The following is a 7,717-nucleotide window of genomic DNA, read 5'->3' as shown; positions in this document are numbered from 1 at the left end:
CACTTGATTTGGCACACACTTAAAACATTCTTAAGGGCAAAACCCCAATCAAGATAAGGTAAGGGATTTCATCACCCTTTCCTTAGCCCACAAATCTCTAATTCCTCACTTCACAAACCCTAGCCTTCTAAAACTCATTAGACGTTGGCCCCTAAGGATTCGAGCTCAATAAGGAACAAGAAATCCTTAAGTGAACCGGTTTAAGTTTTCTCAGAATAGTTGGTGTCTAAGGCAAGGTTTAGGGATTGCGTAAAGCGCTCCGCAAGGAAAGTGGTACTTAATTGATCTTTGATCAACCTCTAGTATTATCCTTACCTGGCTAACTACCTGGGTAAAACTTTGATCTTTTTACTGTAGGAGTTTTTGGTTAGGAGCTGGTATAGTGGAGTTAGGCTAAACCCTAGAATTAAAGTTGATTGAAAAGTGATTGCTTTGATTTGTTTTAGTTAGGATTTTTCTTTTTCTTTATCTTCTCATAAAAAGAAACTAATTTTCGTTCTTTCTTTCCTTAAAAAAACTAATTTTCTTTCTTTCCTTTAAAAAAAAAATTTGTTTTGGTGTATGCAAATTTGGGTTCGGGATAATTTTCATCGCTTAATCCATGTTGAACCAATCCAAGAAATGGCAAATCAATCAGTTCTGCAGGATATGTGTTACCCCACCAGAAATACAATTCTATCTTGCATAAGACTCCCTGAAGTAATGGAGCAAATTTCGAGCTTAGACCGTATTTCATAAACATGCTTCCCAAATTCCTAGGTAATGAAACAGAAGATGCATATATATTTATCTCAGAATTTGAGGAAGTATGTATTATGATTAAAATGAGGGAATTAACTGAAGATGCGATTAAGCTTAGATTTATTCCATTTGCTCTTAAGGACAAAGCTAAAAAATGGCTATACAGCTTACCGATAAATTCCATCTCAACTTGGGAGGAATTTGTTACCGTTTTTCTCAAGAAATTTTTCCCTATTCACAAAATGGTAAAACTTAGGAACAACATTCAAAACTTCAAAATTATCCCGGGAGAGCCATTCTGGAAATATTTCGACCGATTTAAAGATCTTTTAATCCAATGTCCTCATCACGGTCTAGAAAAATGGCGACTGTGCCAAGTCATATATGAAGGATTGGACTATTTTTCAAAAACATCTTTAGAATCGATGTGTCAGGGAAATTTTATGAGAAAAAATGCAGATGAAGCTTGGAAATTTCTAGAGAGTTTATCCGAGAAAATAATGCAGTGGGAAAACTGTGATGACAGGGTTTCATCTGTTCCCCAATCTAAGTCTAGTGGTTTTTCCCTAGAGTCAAACATTGCTTCTGAAGCAAAGATGGCGACGATTATGCGGAGGTTAGAAGCCTTAGAAGTTAAGGAACGAGCTCCGGCTCAAATCAATCATATTTCTGCCCCGGGATGTCATAACTGTCAGTCTCCTACCCACGTTTCAGAGGAATGTCCTCTTTTAGGAAACAACCATGCATTAGAACAGATGAACGCTGCATTCCAGCGTCCTAGAAATGCTCTATTTTCTCCAACCTACAATCCAGGTTGGAGAAATCATCCTAACTTTGCTTGGAACCAAGGAAACTCTCCCGGAAATCAAAACTTCATTCCCGCGTCAAACCGGCAATTCCCGAGGGGAAACACTGTCCCGTTCAATGCACCGAACAATTTTTCTAACTCACCTTTTCCAAACCAATATCCTAATCCTCACCAGCCCACAAATCAATCAAATTCCGATCATGACAAACGTTTGAGTGTCTTAGAAAAGGGTTTAGAAGCTATGATCAAAGCTTCTACACAAACTACTAACATGTTGACTCAATCATCCACCACTCTAAATTCATTCATACAAACCACCGGCCAAGTGCTCAACTCGAACACTCAAGCCATAGCCCGGTTAGAAACCCAACTTGGGCAACTAGCCGCTGCCGTGAGTGAGAGAGAAAAAGGAAAATTTCCAAGTCAACCTGTTGCAAACCCTAAAGACACTGGATCTAGTTTCAACAATCCAGCCCAATTGAATGCAGTACACACACTGCGATCAGGAAAACAAATAGACAATCATGTTAGAATGCCACCGGATCAAACCCCTTCTCCCATTCAAAACACTCCTTCCGATGAAGAAATTCCTTCCGATGACCAAAACGCTAAACTTGAAATTGAGCCTGATCTAGATAGGTATAGGCCCGTTGCCCCCTTTCTAGATAGACTCAAACCTAGAAAAAACTCTCCGCAGGTTGAGAAAATCCTAGAAACATTCAAACAGGTCAAGATCAACATCCCTCTCCTAGATGCAATCGAACAAATCCCTTCTTATGCAAAGTTTTTGAAGGACTTATGCACTAAGAAAAGAACCACCAATGTCCCCAAGAAAGTCTTCTTAGCTGCCAACCTCAGTGAAATCTTTTCAAAACCAATGCCGTTAAAATATAAGGACCCTGGTTGTCCCACAATTCCATGCGTCATAGGTAACACTCACATTGATAAGGCACTTCTAGACTTGGGAGCCAGCGTCAACCTCCTTCCTTATTCAGTCTATCAACAGCTAGGTGTAGGAGAACTTAAACCGACAAGATGCACTCTACAGTTAGCTGATAGATCTGTAAAAATTCCCAAAGGAGAGGTAGAGGATGTTCTGATCAAAGTTGGAGAGTTCATTTTCCCTGTTGATTTTATTGTCTTGGAAACACAGCCCGTTTCCAATCTCAAAAGTCAAATCCCCGTCATTCTAGGAAGACCGTTCTTAGCCACCTCAAATGCTTTGATAAACTGTAGAACCGGTCAGATGAAACTATCTTTTGGGAATATGACTGTTGACCTCAATATCTTCAACTTAGGGAGACAGCCTAGTGATCCATCTGATGAACCCATGGAAGTGAATTTCATTCAAGGAATATCCAGTGAACAACAAGAGGGAGAGTGTGAGTCTGATACAAATGCATCTGATTTAATGATTGAGGAACTTTCTGATGACGAAATAGAGATAGAACCGCAGGACAATCATGTTTTTGCTATTAGCTGGTAACGAGAACCTTTAGAGATAGAACCTCGAGTCCAGCTTCGCCTATCTGTGGAGGAACCTCCTAAGTTAGAGCTCAAACCTCTACCCGAAAATCTAGAGTATGCCTACTTAGGGGAGAACGAGTCTTTACCAGTTATCATTTCTTCTGAGTTGACTACCGGTCAAAAGGAAGCTCTCTTAGATGTTTTAAGAGAGAATAGGGAAGCCATTGGATGGACCATGGCTGATATCAAAGGGATTAGTCCAACCATTGTTCAACACCGAATCCATTTGATAGATGATGCCAAACCTACTAGAGATGCTCAACGTAGGTTAAACCCAGTAATGAAAGAAGCTGTTAGGAAAGACATTTTGAAATGTCTCGATCATGGGATCATTTATCGCATTTCTGATAGTTCATGGGTGAGTCCGGTCCAAGTTGTTCCAAAGAAATCTGGGATCACCGCGATCCAAAATGAGGCTAATGAGCTAATTCCCACTCGGATCCAAACTGGATGGCGAGTTTGCATTGATTACCGAAAACTCAACTTAGCCACTCGGAAAGATCACTTCCCCCTTCCTTTCATTGACCAAATGTTAGAGCGTTTAGCAGGACACGAGTTCTATTGTTTCCTGGATGGATATTCAGGTTATAATCAAATCCCTATCGCTCCCGAAGATCAGGAGAAAACCACCTTCACTTGCCCGTATGAAACATTCGCATACCGACGCATACTTTTTGGCCTGTGCAATGCACCGGCCACATTCTAACGTTGCATGATCAGTATTTTTTCCGACATGGTAGAACGATTTCTCGAAATTTTCATGGATGACTTTTCCATTTTTGGTGACACATTTTCCCAATGTTTGCATCATCTTAAACTGGTCCTAGAACGGTGTAGGGAGAAAAATCTGACTCTCAATTGGGAGAAATGTCATTTCATGGTCAAACAAGGCATTGTCTTAGGACATGTAGTTTCCAATAGGGGAATCGAAGTGGACAAAGCTAAGGTAGATCTCATTTCCAATCTCCCTCCTCCCAAAACTGTCAAAGATGTCAGATCATTTCTTGGTCATGCTGGTTTTTACCGACGTTTCATCAAGGATTTCAGCAAAATTGCTAGACCCTTGACCAATCTCTTAGCCAAGGATACATCATTTGTCTTCTCTCCCGACTGCCTCAAAGCTTTTGAATATCTGAAAAAGGAGCTAACCACAGGTCCTATCATTCATGCACCGAACTGGACCTTACCCTTCGAACTGATGTGTGATGCATTTGATTCTGCGATTGGAGCTGTTTTAGGACAACGGTTTGATGGAAAACCGCATGTGATCTACTATGCCAGTAGGACTCTGAATGATGCCCAGCAAAATTACTCTGTCACAGAGAAAGAGTTTTTAGCTGTAGTCTTTGCCTTAGAAAAATTCAGGTCCTACCTCATCGGTTCCTTAACCAAAGTTTTCACTGATCATGCCGCACTAAAGTATCTTTTGACCAAAAAGGATGCTAAAGCACGGCTCATTAGATGGATTCTCCTTCTTCAAGAGTTTGACATTCAAATTCTTGACAGAAGGGGAACAGAGAACCCCGTAGCAGATCACCTCTCTCGACTCCCAAATGCACCAACATCAACCGTTCCGATCAATGAACATTTCCCAGATGAACAACTCCTAGAAATCCAATCTGTTTCATGGTTCGCTGACATTATGAACTACATAGTCATGAACCAGATCCCTTCTCATTGGTCCAAACAGGATAGATCCTGTTTTCTCTCCCAAGTAAAATACTTTTACTGGGATGATCCATATCTGTTCAAATACTGTCCTGATCGGATCTTTAGAAGGTGTGTTCCCACGGAAGAAACTAGGAGTGTTCTATCCTTTTGTCATGAGCAAGCCTGTGGGGGTCACTTTGGACCGAGAAAAACAGCTAAAAAAGTTCTCCAATCTGGGCTGTATTGGCCCACTCTCTTCAAGGATTCATTTGAATTTTGCAAAACCTGTAACCGCTGTCAGCTTTTAGGGAAGGTCACTAGAAGAAATATGATGCTCTTACAACCCATCTTATCCGTTTGAACTTTTTGATCTGTGGGGTATCGATTTCATGAGACCATTTCCAAATTCCTTTGGAAATGTTTACATTCTAGTAGCCGTTGAATACATGTCAAAATGGGTTGAGGCGGTAGCTTGCAAAACTAATGACAAGAAGGTCGTTGTCAAGTTTTTGAAAGAGAACATTTTTGCCCGGTTTGGTGTACCTCGAGCGATCATCAGTGATAACGGTACACATTTCTGTAACCGTTCTTTCGAGGCTTTGATGAGGAAATATTCAATAACACACAAATTGTCAACTCCCTATCACCCCCAAACCAGTGGACAAGTAGAGGTCACAAACAGGCAGATCAAACAAATCTTAGAAAAAACAGTTAATCATAACAGAAAAGATTGGTCTGTAAAATTGTGTGATGCTCTGTGGGCATATAGAACAGCTTTTAAGGCCAATTTGGGGATGTTACCATACAGATTAGTGTTTGGGAAAGCTTGTTACCTACCAGTAGAATTGGAACATCGAGCAATGTGGGCAATAAAACAGTTAAATTTTGACTTATGACTCGGCAGGTAAGAACAGATTGCTCCAAATAAATGAGTTGGAAAAAATTAGAAATGATGCATACATAAACTCAAAATTTTACAAAGAGAAAACAAAGATTTTTCATGACAAATCAATTTTGCGAAAAAATTTATCTCTAGGACAAAAAGTTTTATTGTACAATTCAAAATTGCATCTTTTTCCTGGAAAATTAAGATCAAGATGGACAGGTCCATTTTTTGTCAAACAGGTTTTTCACATGGAGCTGTCGAGATAGAAAATCCTAAAAATGGTAACATTTTTAAAATAAATGGTTAACGTCTAAAACCATTTTTAGAATTTTCTACGGTCGGAGAGGAGGAGGTGCTGGTTCTTCATGAACCTCATTATCTGTAAAAAAAATAACAACATTTGAATAAGTAACATAGGTTTAAAAAAAATAATTACTTACAATTTTCCTCTTATTTGATTTCTTCATCCTCATACTAATAGTAATTGCAGATCCTTACCATCATTGTCAACCGAACAACTATAAGTTCTTCAATTTTATCTGCTTTACTTTGTGCTTCAGCGAAAATTTTGGTGTGGGGGTGAGAAATACATATTTTCCTTTTTATTTTACCTTTTTAGTTGTATTTTTATTTCTTTTTGTTAAAAAAAAAATTATAAAAATATTGTCACTTGCCAAATTAATAGAGTTAAGTAATAATTGATCAAATTGATAGATTTTAAATTTTCTAATTCTTAGTTAGTGATATTTTTAAGTTCACCTTTTATGATAACTCCAAATAAAATTCTTAAGAAATGATTTTTCAACAAGTATACTTTACTTAAGTCTTACCTTAGATTATTAATTAAAAATAATGAAATTTTTGCATGCTTAACTTAGAGTTAAAAATATATTTTTTTAAGTTATCTTGATTTACACATTTTTTTCAGACTATATATACTTACACATATATATATAAAACACTAACCTTATAAAGAAGAGTGCAAAAAATGGGCACCAAAAAGAAAAAAAACTCTTAAATTCAAGGTGATTCTATCTTATAAAGCTTAAGTTGATTGAGTAATTAAGCCCAATGAGTATTTCTATACTTAATGACCTAAGCCCAATTGGGTTGGGATTCATTGGCCCAAAACTCGTTAAATGGTCACTTAGAAAGCCCGTCAATATAAAAAACAATCACCAAGAATTAAAGAGTGAAGAAAAAAAATTTCTATAACATTAACCATTTTTTTATATATATATTGTTTTGTATATATGGTCTTGAAAAAACAATTTTTGATCAAGAGACTTGAAAGTTATTCAAAACAAAGAGTGGGCATGTTCTTTTCAAAACTTTTTAATTAAATTTCTAAGATTTGACTTGGTTTTGTATTGCTATAATGAAAAAGATTTTCTAGGGGATTTACATTGGAGTTATATATAAAAACGTTTTCTTGATTATTAACTAGCTTCAATTAGAATGTTTAAATATATCAAGGAAAATCTTACAAGTCGTCCACTAGGGTAACCTAGGGGTTTAAAGGCTTGTTGTATGCGCTAAATACAACCGCAATTCCTGCGAAAGTTAGTTAGGATTTTCTTTTTATTTTCATTGCTAGAGGACTAGCAAAAGTTTAGGTGTGGGGGTATTTGATAATCACATTTTATTACAATTTTATACCCTTATTATCTATTCTATATGAATAAATATACCACTAATAACTGTTTTTATGTTTAATTGCAGGTTAATGAAGAATAAATCTCAAATTCCCATCTCTCAACAAAAAGCCCATGATTAAATGAAGAAATGAAGCCAATTGGAAAATCAATTTCCAAATTATCCAAAAGCCCAAGCTAAGAAAAAGAAGAAAAGCCCAAGAAATGCCAAAGCCCAAAATAAATACATGAAGAAATCAAGAAGCCCAAAAGCCCAAGCAAGAGATGAATCAAAGCCCAAGCCCAAGAGTCCAAGAAAAGCCCAATGTCCAAAGCCCAAAAGCAAACAACAAGAAGAAGCTGCGGACAGCAAAAGGAGAAGGGCAGGCATCGATGCCTGCATCGATGGCGGCATCGATGCCTGCATCGATACCGACATCGATGCCTGCATCGATGCCTGTATCGATGCCT

This window comes from Asparagus officinalis, chromosome 2 (assembly GCF_001876935.1).
Source record: "Asparagus officinalis chromosome 2, Aspof.V1, whole genome shotgun sequence".
In the NCBI taxonomy this organism is placed as follows: domain Eukaryota; kingdom Viridiplantae; phylum Streptophyta; class Magnoliopsida; order Asparagales; family Asparagaceae; genus Asparagus; species Asparagus officinalis.
Note: the sequence above shows the minus strand (reverse complement) of the source record.